The following is a 16,353-nucleotide window of genomic DNA, read 5'->3' as shown; positions in this document are numbered from 1 at the left end:
CAGCGTGGGTATTCTTCTGCCATATGGTTACCAAAATGTACAGAGCCCCCAAAGTTTCATTGTGTACCTTTGCTGACCACAAAACCCCCAAATTCAGCAGCTACAGTCTGATCAGTTTCCAAATATCACTACTTTGGCAGGTTCTGGGTGTTTTTGCAACTATATCTGATCCCAGTGTGGGTATTCCTCTGCCATATGGTTACCATAATGTTTAAAAGGGTCCAAAATTTCATCACGTACCTTTGTTCACCACAAAACCCCCAAATGTAGCAGCTACAGTCTGATCAGTTTCCATATATCACTACTTTGGCAGTTTCTGGGCGTTTCTGCCACTATATCTCATCCCAGTGTGGGTATTCTTCTGCCATATGCTTACCAAAATGTTTATGAGCGGCCAAAATTTCATTATGAACCTTTGTTCACCACACAACCCCCAAATGTAGCAGCTACAGTCTGATCAGTTTCCAAATAACACCACTTTGGCAGTTTCTGGGCGTTTCTGCCACTATATCTCATCCCAGCGTGGGAATTCTTCTGCCATATGCTTATCAAAATGTTTAGGCGCGGTCAAAATTTCATTATGTACCTTTGTTTACCACAAGACCCCCAAATGTAGCAACTACAGTCTGATCAGTTTCCAAATATCACTACTTTGGCAGTTTCTGGGTGTTTCTGCCACTATACCTCATCCCAGTGTGGGTATTCTTCTGCAATATGGTCACCAAAATGTTTAAAAGGGTCCATAATTTCATCATGTACCTTTGTTCACCACAAAACCCCCAAATGTAGCAGCTACAGTCTGATCAGTTTCCAAATATCACTGCTTTGGCAGTTTCTGGGTGTTTTGGCCACTATATCTCATCCCAGCGTGGGAATTCTTCTGCCATGTGGTTACCAAAATGTTTATAAGCGTTCAAAATTTCATTATGTACCTTTGTTCACCACAAAACCCCCAAATGTAGCAGCTACAGTCTGAAGAGTTTCGAAATATCACTACTTTGGCAGTTTCTCAGCGTTTCTGCCACTATATCTCATCCCAGTGTGGTTATTCTTCTCCAATATGGTTACCAAAATGTACACAAGCCCCCAAAGTTTCATTGTGTACTTTTGCTGACCACAAAACCCCCAAATGTAGCAGCTACAGTCTGATTGGCTTCCAAATATCACTACTTTGGCAGTTTCTAGGTGTTTCTGCCACTATATCTCATCGCAGCGTGGGTATTCGTCTGCCATATGGTTAGCAAAATGTACAAAAGCCCCCAAAGGTTCATTGTGTACCTTTGCTGACCACAAAACCCCCAAATGTAGCAGCTACAGTCTGATCAGTTTCCAAATATCACTACTTTGGCAGTTTCTGGGTGTTTCTGCCACTATATCTCATCCCAGTGTGGATATTCTTCTGCATTATGGTTACCAAAATGTACAAAAAGGTCCAAAATTTCATCACATACCTTTTTTCACTACAAAACCCCAAAATGAAGCAGCTACATTCTGATCAGTTTCCAAATATCACTACTTTGGCAGTTTCTGGGCGTTTCTGCCACTATATCTCATCCCAGCATGGGAATTCTTCTGCCATATGGTTACCAAAATTGACAAAAGCCCCCAAAGTTTCATTGTCCACCTTTGTCGACCACAAAACCCCCAAATGTGGCAGCTACAGTCTGATCAGTTTCCAAAAATCACTACTTTGGCAGTTTCTGGATGTGTCTGCCAGTATATCTCATCCCACCGTGGGTATTCTTCGACCATATGGTTACCAAAATGTTGACAAGGGTCCAATATTTCATCACGTGCCTTTGTTCACCAAAAAGCCCCCAAATGTAGCAGCTACAGTCTGATCAGTTTCCAAATATCACAACTTTGGCAGTTTCTGGGCGTTTCTGCCACTATATCTCATCGCAGCGTGGGTATTCTTCTGCCATATGGTTACCAAAATGTACGCAAGCCCCCAAAGTTTCATTGTGTACCTTTTCTGACCACAAAACACCCAAATGTAGCAGCTGCAGTCTGATCGGTTTACAAATATCACTACTATGGCAGTTTCTCAGCGTTTCTGCCACTATATCTCATCGCAGCGTGGGTATTCTTCTGCCATATGGTTACCAAAATGTACACAAGCCCCCAAAGTTTCATTGTGTACCTTTGCTGAGCACAAAACCCCCAAATGTAGCAGCTACAGTCTGATCAGTTTCCAAATATCACTACTTTGGCAGTTTCTGGGTGTTTCTGCCACTATATCTCATCCCAGTGTGGATATTCTTCTGCAATATGGTTACCAAAATGTACAAAAGGGTCCAAAATTTCATCATGTACCTTTGTTCACCACAAAACCCCCAAATGTAGCAGCAACAGTCTGATCAGTTTCCAAATATCACTACTTTGACAGTTTCTGGGCTATTCTGCCACTATATCTCATCCCAGCATGGGAATTCTTCTGCCATATGGTTACCAAAATGTACACAAGCCCCCAAAGTTTCATTGTGTACCTTTGCTGACCGCAAAACTCCCAAATGTAGCAGCTACAGTCTGATCAGTTTCCAAATATCACTACTTTGGCAGTTTCTGGGTCTTTCTGCCACTATATCTCATCCCAGCCTGGGTATTCTTCTGCCATATGGTTAACAAAATGTTTACAAGCGTCCTAAATTTCATTATGTACCTTTGTTCACCACAAAACCCCCAAATGTCGCAGCTACAGTCTGAACAGTTTCCAAATATCACTACTTTGGCAGTTTCTGGGTCTTTCTGCCACTATATCTCATCCCAGTGTGGATATTCTTCTGCAATATGGTTACCAAAATGTACAAAAGGATACAAAATTACATCATGTACCTCGGTTCACCACAAAACCCCCAAATGTAGCAGCTACAGTCTGATCAGTTTCCAAATATCACTACTTTGCCAGGTTCTTGGCTTTCTGCCACTATATCTCATCCCAGCGTGGGTATTCTTCTGCCATATGGTTACCAAAATTTAAACAAGCCCCCAAAGTTTCATTGTGCACCTTGGCTGACCACAAAACCCCTAAATGTAGCAGCTACAGTCTGGTCAGTTTCCAAATATCACTACTTTGGCAGTTTCTGGGTCTTTCTGCCACTATATCTCATCCCAGCCTGGGTATTCTTCTGCCATATGGTTAACAAAATGTTTACAAGCGTCCTAAATTTCATTACGTACCATTGTTCACCACACAACCCCCAAATGTAGCAGCTACAGTCTGAACAGTTTCCAAATATCACTACTTTGGCAGTTTCTGGGTCTTTCTGCCACTATATCTCATCCCAGTGTGGATATTCTTCTGCCATATGGTTAACAAAATGTTTACAAGCGTCCCAAATTTCATTACGTACCATTGTTCACCACACAACCCCCAAATGTAGCAGCTACAGTCTGATCAGTTTCCAAATATCACTACTTTGCCAGGTTCTTGGCTTTCTGCCACTATATCTCATCCCAGCGTGGGTATTCTTCTGCCATATGGTTACCAAAATGTAACCAAGCCCCCAAAGTTTCATTGTGCACCTTGGCTGACCACAAAACCCCCAAATGTAGCAGCTACAGTCTGATCAGTTTCCAAATATCACTACTTTGGCAGTTTCTGGGTGTTTCTGCCACTATATCTTGTCCCACTGTGGGTATTCTTCGACCATATGGTTACCAAAATGTTTATAAGGGTCCAAAATTTTATCATGTACCTTTGTTCACCACAAAGCCCCCAAATGTAGCAGCTACAGTCTGATCAGTGTCCAAATATCACAACTTTGGCAGTTTCTGGGCGTTTCTGCCACTATATCTCATTGCAGCATGGGTATTCTTCTGCCATATGGGTACCAAAAAGTACACAAGCCCCCAAAGTTTCATTGTGTACCTTTTCTGACCACAAAAACCCCAAATGTAGCAGCTACAGTCTGATCAGTTTCCAAATATCACTACTTTGGCAGTTTCTGAGTGTTTCTGCCACTATATCTCATCCCACCGGGGGTATTCTTCTGCCATATGGTTACCAAATTGTACACAAGCTCCCAAAGTTTCATGGCGTACCTTTGCTGACCACAAAACCCCCAAATGTAGCAGCTACAGTCTGATCAGTTTCCAAATATCACTACTTTGGCAGTTTCTGGGCGTTTCTGCCACTATATCTCATCCCAGCATGGGAATTCTTCTGCCATATAGTTACCAAAATGTACACAAGCCCCCAAAGTTTCATTGTCTACCTTTGCTGACCACAAAACCCCCAAATGTAGCAGCTACAGTCTGATCAGTTTCCAAATATCACTACTTTGGCAGTTTCTGGGTGTTTCTGCCACTATATCTCATCCCACCAGGGGAATTCTTCTGCCATATGGTTACCAAAATGTTTACAAGGGTCTAAAATTGCATCACGTACCTTTATTCACCACGAAACCCCAAATGTAGCAGCTACAGTCTGATCAGTTTCCAAATATCACTACATTGGCAGTTTCTTGGCGTTTCTGCCACTATATCTCATCCCAGCGTGGGTATTCTTCTGCCATATGGTTAACAAAATGTTAACAAGGCTCCAAAATTTCATTATGTACCTTTTTTTACCACAAAACCCCCAAATGTAGCAGCGACAGTGTGAACAGTTTCCAAATATCACTACTTTGGCAGTTTCTGGGTCTTTCTGCCACTATATCTCATCCCAGTGTGGATATTCTTCTGCAATATGGTTACCAAAATGTACAAAAGGGTCCAAAATTTCATCACGTACCTTTTTTCACCACAAAACCCCGGAAAGTAGCAGCTACAGTCTGATCAGTTTCCAAATATCACTACTTTGGCAGTTTCTCGGCTTTTCTGCCACTATGTCTCATCCCAGCGTGGGTGTTCTTCTGCCATATGGTTACCACAATGTAGACAAGCCCCCAAAGTTTCATTGTGTACCTTTGCTGACCACAAAACCCCCAAATGTGGCAGCTACAGTCTGATCAGTTTCCAAAAATCACTACTTTGGCAGTTTCTGGATGTTTCTGCCAGTATATCTCATCCCACCGTGGGTATTCTTCGATCATATGGTTACCAAAATGTTGACAAGGGTCCAAAATTTCATCACGTACCTTTGTTCACCACAAAGCCCCCAAATGTAGCAGCTACAGTCTGATCAGTTTCAAAACATCACAACTTTGGCAGTTTCTGGGCGTTTCTGCCACTATATCTCATCACAGCGTGGGTATTCTTCTGCCATAGGGTACCAAAATGTACGCAAGCCCACAAAGTTTCATTGTGTACCTTTGCTGACCACAAAACCCCCAAATGTAGCAGCTACAGTCTGATCGGTTTACAAATGTTACTACTTTGGCAGTTTCTGGGTGTTTCTGCTACTATATCTCATCCCAGTGTGGATATTCTTCTGCAATATGGTTACCTAAATGTACAAAAGGGTCCAAAGTTTCATCACGTACCTTTGTTCACCACAAAACCCCCAAATGTAGCAGCTACAGTCTGATCAGTTTCCAAATATCACTACTTTGGCAGTTTCTGGGCGTTTCTGCCACTATATCTCATTGCAGCGTGGGTATTCTTCTGCCATATGGTTACCAAAATGTACAGAGCCCCCAAAGTTTCATTGTGTACCTTTGCTGACCACAAAACCCCCAAATTCAGCAGCTACAGTCTGATCAGTTTCCAAATATCACTACTTTGGCAGTTTCTGGGTGTTTTTGCAACTATATCTCATCCCAGTGTGGGTATTCCTCTGCCATATGGTTACCAAAATGTTTAAAAGGGTCCAAAATTTTATCATGTACCTTTGTTCACCACAAAACCCCCAAATGTAGCAGCTACAGTCTGATCAGTTTCCAAATATCACTACTTTGGCAGTTTCTGGGCGTTTCTGCCACTATATCTCATTGCAGCGTGGGTATTCTTCTGCCATATGGTTACCAAAATGTACAGAGCCCCCAAAGTTTCATTGTGTACCTTTGCTGACCACAAAACCCCCAAATTCAGCAGCTACAGTCTGATCAGTTTCCAAATATCACTACTTTGGCAGTTTCTGGGTGTTTTTGCAACTATATCTCATCCCAGTGTGGGTATTCCTCTGCCATATGGTTACCAAAATGTTTAAAAGGGTCCAAAATTTTATCACGTACCTTTGTTCACCACAAAACCCCCAAATGTAGCAGCTACAGTCTGATCAGTTTCCAAATATCACTACTTTGGCAGTTTCTGGGTGTTTTTGCAACTATATCTCATCCCAGTGTGGGTATTCCTCTGCCATATGGTTGCCAAAATGTTTAAAAGGGTCCAAAATTTTATCACGTACCTTTGTTCACCACAAAACCCACAAGTGTAGCAGCTACAGTCTGATCAGTTTCCAAATATCACTACTTTGGTAGTTTCTGATGTTTGTGCCACTGTATCTCATCCCAGCGTGGGAATTCTTCTGCAATATGGTTACCAAAATGTTTGAAAGCCCTAAAAGTTTCATTAAGTACCTCTACTAACACTCTGGCAGAACAATTCCCACGCTGGGATGAGATATAGTGGCACAAACACCCAGAAACTACCAAAGTTTGGAAACTGATCAGACTGTAACTGCTACATGTGGGGGTTTTGTGGTCAGTAAAGGAGCATAATGGTACTTTGGGGGCTTCACAAAATTTTGGTAACCATATGGCAGAAGAACTCCCACACTGGGATGAGATATAGTGGCAGAAACACCTAGAAACTGCCAAAGTAGTGATATTTGGAAACTGATCAGACTGTAGCTGCTACATTTGGGGGTTTTGTGGTGAGAAAAGGTACATAATGAAACTTTGGCCGCTTGTAAACATTTTGGTACCCATATGGTAGAAGAATTCCCAGGCTGGGATGAGATATAGTGGCAGAAACACCCAGAAACTACCAAGTAGTGATATTTGGAAACTGATCAGACTGTAGCTGCTTCATTTGGGGGTTTTGTGGTGAGAAAAGGTACATAATGGAAATTTGGCCGCTTGTTAACATTTTGGTAACACTCTGGCAGAAGAATTCTCACGCTGGGATGAGATATAGTGGCAGAAACACCCAGAAACTTCCACCGTAGTGATATTAGGAAACTGGTCAGACTGTACCTGCTACATGTGGGGGTTTTGTGGTCAGTAAAGGAACATACTGGAGCTTGGGGGGCTTTTAAACATTGGGGTAACCATATGGCAGAAGAATTCCCACGCTGGGATGAGATACAGTGGCAGAAACACCCAGAAACTGCCAAAGTAGTGATATTTGGAAACTGATCAGACTGTAGCTGCTACATTTGGGGGTTTTGTGGTGAGAAAAGGTACATAATGAAACTTTGGCCGCTTGTTAACATTTTGGTAGCCATATGGCAGAAGAATTCCCAAGCTGGGATGACATATAGCGACAGAAACACCCAGAAACTACCAAAGTAGTGATATCTGGAAACTGATCAGACTGTAGCTGCTAAATTTGGGGGTTTTGTGGTCAGTAAAGGTACATGATGAAACTTTGGAGGCTTGTAAATATTTATGTTACAATATGCCAGAAGAATTCCCACGCTGGGATGAGATATAGTGGCAGAAACCCCCCAAAACTGCCAAAGTAGTGATATTTGAAAACTGATCAGACTGTACCTGCTACATTTAGGGGTTTTGTGGTTTGAAAAGGTACACAATGAAACTTTGGCCGCTTTTTAACATTTTCTTAACAATCTGGCAGAAGAATTCCCACCCTGGGATGAGATATAGTGGCAGAAACACCCAGAAACTACCAAAGTAGTGATATTTGGAAACTGATCAGACTGTAGGTGCTACATTTGGTGGTTTTGTGGTCAGCAAAGGTACATTATGAAACTTTGTGTGCTTGTCAAAATTTTGGTAGCAATATTTTCGAAACATTCCCAGGCTGGGATGAGATATAGTCGCAGAAACACCAAGAAACAACCAAAGTAGTGCTATTTGGCCACTGATCAGATTATAGCTGCTGCAAAATGGATGTGCCCCCAAATATAATATTTCTGGGTTTTATATGCAGAAAAACTTCCCAATGAAATTTTCTGAGGAAATATTCCTCATCAATCTGTGGTTGATAACAAAAGTAGATAAAAAAAAGAACCTGACAAAAATATGCTAAACCTTGGTAAACTAATTTCAAAAAGGCCTTCTATGCCTGTAGTACTTCAAGTATGATATGCAATATCTTCAGGAAGTTCAACCAACCAAGTTAAGAAGGAGTGCAGGATGGTATCATGAGAGAGGTCAGGGGTCAATGTTTTTCCTTTTTTGAAAAAAAGTAGATTTGGAGACTTCTGATAACATCAATTGTTGATGTAAAAAAAAGAAAAAAAAAATTGAGGCCCCTCAGCTACCCTGGATTAATCCTAAAACTTGCATTTTTCAGGAAGAATTGAATGGTGTATGTAGAAATTCATGAATTTTATCAGGCAAAAAAAAAAAATTCCTGTGGCTTGAAGCTAACACAGGGGGAAGGAGAGAGATCATAGAAGAGTATTAAGGAGACATGGAACACAGACAATAGTATCAACAGGAATAAAAAAATTAAAAAAATTGATCAATATAAATTGATCAATATAAATTGATCAATATAAATTGATCAATATACAACATCGCAAATTCATCCATCTTGGTAGTGATGGCAATCCTGAAAAATTATACAATACAAAATATGTTCAACAGTGCTACTGACTCTGTAAGCCAGAATTGCAGAGATTCATTACGACACAAGAGCACGGACCCTCAAAGTAATACACAGCCTTTTATACATGAAGCTATTTTGAGGACTGTGCTCAGTAGTGAACATTGGCTCATACAAGTACGCCATCAACATAACCAATCATCACCAAGATGACTGGGATCGACCGGTGTGGAACTACTCAAAGGGGACAATAGAGCTTGGAAGGGAAATGGATAGCAACACTAGTACTAATGTAAGCTATGCAAGGGTGCTGATGAGGCTGCCTTCCTGACTAATGCTGAGGGGATGAGAGTAAAACTAAGAAAAAAGAAGAAAAGGTGTGGCTGATTTCTACTTGATCTTAGGAGCTAGTACTATGAGCTGACTACTGACTACTGAGGGTGAGAGGGTTGGAGTAGTGATGAGAGAGGGGAATGCAATGTCAAAGGTTCAACAGCAATGGGTTCAGGAGCAACTGCACTGATATCAATAGGTTGATGAGAATGGGCACTATCATTTCTGTATCTAAAATTCAGTATAAATTCTGTATATAGTTCTCTGCATGAGGTACAAGTGAGGGGGGAAGGACAGTGTTGAGTATTATACTCAGGTTTTGTTTTTCTTCTTTCTGCTTCTCACATGTCACTTCCTTTCTCACATTTCACTCTCATGTTACACGTTGTATGTAGGCTACCTGAGGCAGCAGGCGTGGAAGGACTCCTCTCTCATCCTTCCACAACCATCAAACACTGCCCCACATTGTGCCTGCTGTTCTCAGGTAGGTATCTCTCTCTTTTTCTTTCTTCTTCATGTTTTCTCTTTTCCTTTTTTCTTTCCAGTCTGACATGCAATGTGATCCTTCCACAACCATCGAACACCGCCCCACATTGTGCCTGCTATTCTCAGACCCTGCTCTTGCTTATCAGGTTATGAGCCCGCGTTAGCTCACAGCTACCGGCACGTTAAAAAAAAGGTTTTCTGGTGTATCTACATTGAGGTCGTCAACCCCAAAGGATCATCAACGCTCTCAAATTTCTTTGCCGCTTCACCATCTCTTGCGACTTTGCCCTTCTCGCCTAGATGTCTTCCGACAAAGCGCCAGCCTTGGAACATGTCAAGATCAACGTTGGTCTCAACTCCAGCGGCTCCAATCAAAAATTCTCGAGCGCAAGACTCCCAATTCTGACAGCCCCAGGTCATTACTCAAACTACATCGACTGGGAGCTTGTTGTCTCCGCCTACTTCGTTGCAGTTGGCGTTAAATACGTTCTCAAAGAAGTACCCGCAAACCAACGGACTCCAACGTGGACCAACGACAACAACGCCGTGGTTGCAGTCTTAACCCAGGCAATCGATCTTGCCAACCTTCGCTACGTTTGTGAATTCCGCGAAGATGCCTGCGGGATGTGGAGCGCGCTTAAGAAGGCTCATCTGGACTCATCCACTGGCGGTCAAATCTACTGGATCCAAAAGCTCCTCCCCTCAAAGATGGAGGGCGACAACATTCTCGCCCACTTGGACACGATGTCCCAATCATATGAGCGACTTAATGCTCTTGTCACCCCAGAAAAGCCCCTAACTCCATCTGAAGTTCATTCTGCCGCTCTCCTCAGCTCCATACCTAACAACTGGATCAACTGCGTTTCTCATCTCATGAACCAGGACGACATCCTGACCGAAACCATCGCCCTAGCTCTGAAAAACGAGCATACTCGCAGACAGGCACAGACTGACACTGTAGCCTCCGCCTCGTACGCTTCGTCTACGAGATACAAAGGCAAATCGACAAATCGATCAGACGACACCCACGCTCAGAAGCCCTGTCACTGCTACTTCTGCAACGTTGACGGCCACGACCTCAACAAATGCAAGAACTCTCGTCGCCTTTTGAAGGAAATCAAGGACAACAATAATAAATCGCGCCCCGAGAAGAAGCAGCAACCCCAATCGTCCAAGCCTCCTGCCAAAGCCGGCAGGAAATCAGTCGCAACTCTTGGACGTTCATCTAACAAATACGCCGAAGATGATGAATCTGAATATTCGGGCTCAGAGCTAGAGGTCACCGCGGGCAACGCAGTGACCTCATTATTGGCGTCTTCTGATTACAAGTCAGGGGGGGATGCTAACATTGACTCAGGCTGTTCGATGTCTATGACGCCGGACGGCTCCTCCCTAACCGCCCTAAAGAATGATCACACCCCGGTCCGCCTTGCCGACCACTCGGTGGTCGAGTCCACACATCGCGGGATGGCCAGGCTCCCAATCAAAGGTGAAAAGACCGTGAAAACTCTGGTGGTCCCCTCGCTCCATGAGCCTCTTCTCTTGGTGGCCGCTATGTGCGACGAAGGACTCACCGTTGTCTTCTCTTGATCATCCTGTGATTTCTACTCCTTGGACGACACCAAGATCAACGGACATCTCATGGGCAGAGGCTACAGGCGCAGCAACCTGTATTATCTACCTTCCGAGCCTGTGAGCTCTTGTTCCTCTCTCTCACTCCCTGTACTGGCATATGACCGGTCACTACTTGGTTATCACAACCGCTTCTCACACATAAGTCTAAAACCCCTGAAACGTTTACTCAAATCTAAAGATATTGTCCCGTCATTAATGAACGAAATCGATGTTCAGAAGTGCCCGGTCTGCGTTCAGGCAAAAATGCCTAGGAAAAGCTTCAAGTCACGGTCAAACTACCGCTCAACATCCCCTGGTCAACTGATCCACTCTGACGTCGGCTTGTACAAGGTTAAGTCACGGGAGGGTTATTCCTATTATATCACTTTTGTCAATGATTTCTCGAAATTCTTGGTTGTCTATCCCATGAAATTTAAAAGCAACTCATTCGCATGTTTCAAACTATTTCAATCCTTCTTTGAGAAGGATGGCTCCTACAAGATCCTGTCCCTCCGCTCAGACAACGGAGGAGAATACATTTCCAAAGAATTCTCTTCCTATCTCTCTTCATCCGGCATCAAGCACGAACTGGGTCCTCCACACTCTCCAGAACTTAATGGAGTTGCCGAACGTACAAATCGGACAATAAGCAACCTAGTTCGCTTGGCTCTAATAAGCGCTCATCTACCAAAATCCTTCTGGGCTGATGCCCTCTGTCACTCCCTCTTCGCCTACAACTCTTTCCCCTGCAACACTCCGGCCGGCTTTGATTCACCAACCTCAATTTTGAAAATCCCGCCTGTCGATCTCAACTACATTCACCTTTTTGGATGCCTAGTTTGGTACAAAGTTCCCGAGGCCAACAGGAAGAAACTAGACGTCAAGGGCAGGGCCTCAATACTCATGTCGTATCTATCTGAAGGCAACAGCTTCAGGCTGTGGGACCTCGCACTGCCAGCATATTTGGCTGGGATGAAGTCATCCCAGTTTAACTGGGATGCACTCAACCAATTTAAAATGGGTTGCTCTTGACCAATGAAATATAAATCCAAGGGGGGTACCTTGGATTTATATTTCATCAGTTGAGATCAACCAAGTTTAGATTGGTTGATTTCATCCCAGTTTAACTGGGATAACCTTAACCCAGCTAATTATTCTGGCAGTGTCGAGAAGAGGTCCGTGGTAAAGTCGAGAGATGTTATATTCAACGATACTCTCTTCCTGTACGGTGCTAAGCTCACAACCTCTCCCTCCCCGCTTTTTGTAGAGATCACGTGGCCAACCGTGCCCTCAGAAGCTATTGAGGTACTTGCCCCGGGGGCTCCATCAGAAGTCAAACCCGTCAACAACTTGCCCCTGCCGTCCCCTCCTGTCCCCATAAATCCTCCTCCGTCACATTCCAAGCCCTCGCCAACCCCCTCCCCGCCCACTTCTCGGAAAGAGGTTAGCGATGACATCTCACCCGCATCGCCGCTGGGGCCTCCCCTCGACATTCCCCTCAAACCCCGTTTTGACCACAGGATCACGGCCTCAATACATGCGCCCAAAAATGCACCTAGAGCCCCTATGCAGATCTCTTCTGACTCCGACTCCAACGAGCCGTCATCCTTGTTTACCGGATATCAGCGTGATTTCTCTACCAGAATTGAACTTGTCGCCTCCCCGGAAAAATCCAACACCTTCTCCGTTGTGGTATACAAAATGGGAAAAATCAAAAGTTTTTCTCTCATTTGCGTAATTAGTCATAGAATGCCTCATGGTACGACCATATGGACCCCAGAAATGGAATCTACGGCCAAATTACCCCCTAGTCTCCACTGAAAGTGTAACTGTAGCCCCACTGCACTGGAAGTTAGACCCTCCGGACAACCTGTAGCACCCTGTTGACCCCTGTCACGCACCTCAAGCCACCTTTCCCTACTCCATGGTATCTCCACTGCATATATTATTTTGCCTTTGTTTTCTAGCTGCATGACATCATCCAGCACTGCCACTGCAGTCTGTGCCATTGTTCTCCGCATTCTAGAACTTTCACCTCCACTTTTGTTTGGTTTTATTGCATCACATGCCATTGTTCCCTGCATCATGCATGCACCCCTCGCATAAATTGTACACAGCGCAGGCCAGCTAAAATCCCTCACTGGGGCTGCCCTGGAGCTAAAATCCCTCACATTTGTCTATATAAGGGGCTCTCTCCCCCTCATTTGTAGCTGGGGAGTTTATTACGGATCAGTGATTCACTCACCACCTTGTACTCTCAACACTTACAACTATACTCATAACAACCCTTATATATCAATAACAAATCTTTATAAAGTGTATCGAATAAACTCATCTTGAGCATTCACTCCTATCACCTAATTAAAGCTTGCCAAGCTGAGCTTGGTGGGTCTTGTAGCTGGTAGTATAGAAGGGCAGAGCTTGCAACTCCTTCATCCCCTTCTCCATTCAGCAAAAGGGTTTCACAACCACTTTTGAGTCTTACACCGTCTCCGCCACCAAAGCCACCCAAAGAAGATCCTCCCGCCACCTCTGAAAGCCCCGGAAAAGTTGCCTCCCCACCGCGGCGGCGCTCAGGGCGTGAACGCAAAGCTCCCCAACGCTACGGAAATTGGGCAAAGAACGCCACCACAGATCAGGATGTCAATACGCCAAAGAAATGGCGACAACTGCTAAAATCCCCCAACAAAGAACAGTGGCTGAAGGCGGCAAACAACAAATTCGCGTCTCTACTGGGGATGGAGACGTGGAAACTCGTCCCGCGTCTGTCAAAGAGAAAAATAATCAAATCCAAGTGGGTATTTAAGGTGAAGCGGCGCCCGGACCGCAGCATCCAAAAACTCAAGGCCCGCCTGGTTGCGATGGGGTACTCCCAAATCCAAGGCTTGGACTACGACAAGGTTTTCTTGCCAACACTTTGTCTCGAAACTCTCCGCCTCATCTTCAGTCTCTTGGCCAGCCAGAACTGGAAAGGCCGGCAAGTCGACTTCAAGACGGCATTCTTAAATTGCCATCTAGATTCTCTGGTGTACATGGAACAGCCACCGGGCTTCGAAGATCCAACCCATCCCAACTGGGTCTGTGAGGTGAGCCGCTCACTTTACGGCCTCAAACAATTGCCGAGACAATGGAACATCAAGCTTCACAAAGCTCTCATTGAAATTGGGTGGAAGAACTCCACCTACAATCCCACCCTCTACTTCAAGATAAGCTCCGGCAGACTAGTCGGGGCTCTGACCTGGCCATAGTAGGTGAACCTCAAGTTGTTGACTCCATCATCTCAGCCGTCGGTACACGCTTCAAGATTGGTGCCAATGAAGAACTCCACCATTTCTTGTCCCTCAAGATCATCCGCGAACCCTCAAAGAAATACGTGTACTTGAATCAAGCCCACTATATCGACGAACTCTGCGAGCGCTTCCTAGATGGAAAAACCACGCCAGTTCCAACTCCGACGGACACCAGTTTCAAAGACCTAGGAAGACGTCGCCCATCGGATCCCCCATCACCCAGTCCCTATCCGCAACTAATTGGTTCATTGCTCTGGGTCTCTCAATGCACGAGGCCTGATATCTCATTTGCAGTAAATCGACTGTCGCAGCATCTACGGGACCCGTCTTCTGATCACTGGAAGGCGGGGGTCCGTGTGCTGAACTATCTATCAACCACTAAAAGTCTCAAACTCCGCCTAGGCGGGGGTCTAACCTGCTGTGGCTACTCAGATTCCGACTGGGCAGAAGACCGCAATGACCAACGCTCCACCTCCGCGTATACCTATTGTCTGGGAGATGGGGCGATCTCCTGGAAATCCCACAAGCAGGCCACAGTTTCCCTCTCGAGCACAGAGGCCGAGTATAAAGCTCTGTCGGACTCGTGCAAAGAGGGTCTGTGGATCCGCCACCTTCTTACTGAACTCAATCTTCGTCCTAATACCGCCATCCCTCTACACGTTGACAACAAAGGGGCCGAGGCCCTTGCCAAAAATCGCGAACACCACGCCCGCACAAAACACATCCACGCAAGATACCATTTCATCCGAGAATGCGTACGTGACGCTGAGCTCTCCCTGCTTCACGTCTCAACAAAAGATATGCTAGCGGAGATTCTCACAAAGCCGCTCTCCCGCGTGGCTCTAGAAAAAAACAGGCAAATGTTTGGTATCGTTGAGTAATTCAGGTGTCATTTCCCTCCCTTCCTTTTTCCTCTTCCTTCCCTCTCCCTTCCTCTTTCTTATTTTCCCTGTCTTTCTTCCTCTTAATCTTTTGTCTTTCTTTCTCTACTGTCATTTCATGTGTTCAGCAAGGGGGGTTGTTGAGTATTATACTCAGGTTTTGTTTTTCTTCTTTCTGCTTCTCACATGTCACTTCCTTTCTCACATTTCACTCTCATGTTACATGTTGTATGTAGGCTACCTGAGGCAGCAGGCGTGGAAGGACTCCTCTCTCATCCCTCCACAACCATCAAACACCGCCCCACATTGTGCCTGCTGTTCTCAGGTAGGTATTTCTCTCTTTTTCTTTCTTCTTCATGTTTTCTTTTTTCCTTTTTTCTTTTCAGTCTGACATGCAATGTGATCCTTCCACGACAATTGAACACCGCCCCACATTGTGCCTGCTGTTCTCAGACCCTGCTCTCGCTTACCAGACAGTTCTTATATGAAAGGAGAATGAGCACAGACAATGAGGAGTTCTGGCTATGGGAAGGAAGGTTGTAAAAATGGGGAAAGTGATGTGAACATAGTAACAACTTGTAACGATGAGCACTACTGAAAGAGGTAAGCACAGATCCAATGATGTAATGTGTACAATAGGCATAGTACATAATGAGTAAAGTATGTAAAGGGTTTAGTATGTGAGAATATATCTGTAAAAAAATGTGATGAAATGATTCAAGTAAGTTACTAATGAAATGAGTGATGTAACTAATGAAGACTGTAAGGTTTCTGTAAGTCTCATATCCTTTATAACTATTGAACCATTGAAGATAAAGGGGTACTATGTATGAGTGACTATAGGTGAAATTTGGCGTAGAATCTGAATATGCAATAATAATGAGGTATTTGTGAAGGTTTATGGGGGGAATGGGCAATGTAATGATGAATATATGTAAAGGAAAGCAATAAAATACTACTTATGGTTTGGAATGGAGCACCACATCCTCCCCCAACTTATTGTCTGTCCCCAGGCAATGCACCAAAGAGAAAAGTGATCCAAAAAGAGTTGAAGAATGTTGAGTCCAAGAGTCCAAGGTTCAAATTCCAGTTTTCTTCCTCCAAAGGGTGAAATCCAAAGTCCTGAGTAG

Source organism: Puccinia triticina, chromosome 1A (genome assembly GCF_026914185.1).
Source record: "Puccinia triticina chromosome 1A, complete sequence".
NCBI classification, from domain to species: Eukaryota; Fungi; Basidiomycota; class Pucciniomycetes; order Pucciniales; family Pucciniaceae; genus Puccinia; species Puccinia triticina.
Note: the sequence above shows the minus strand (reverse complement) of the source record.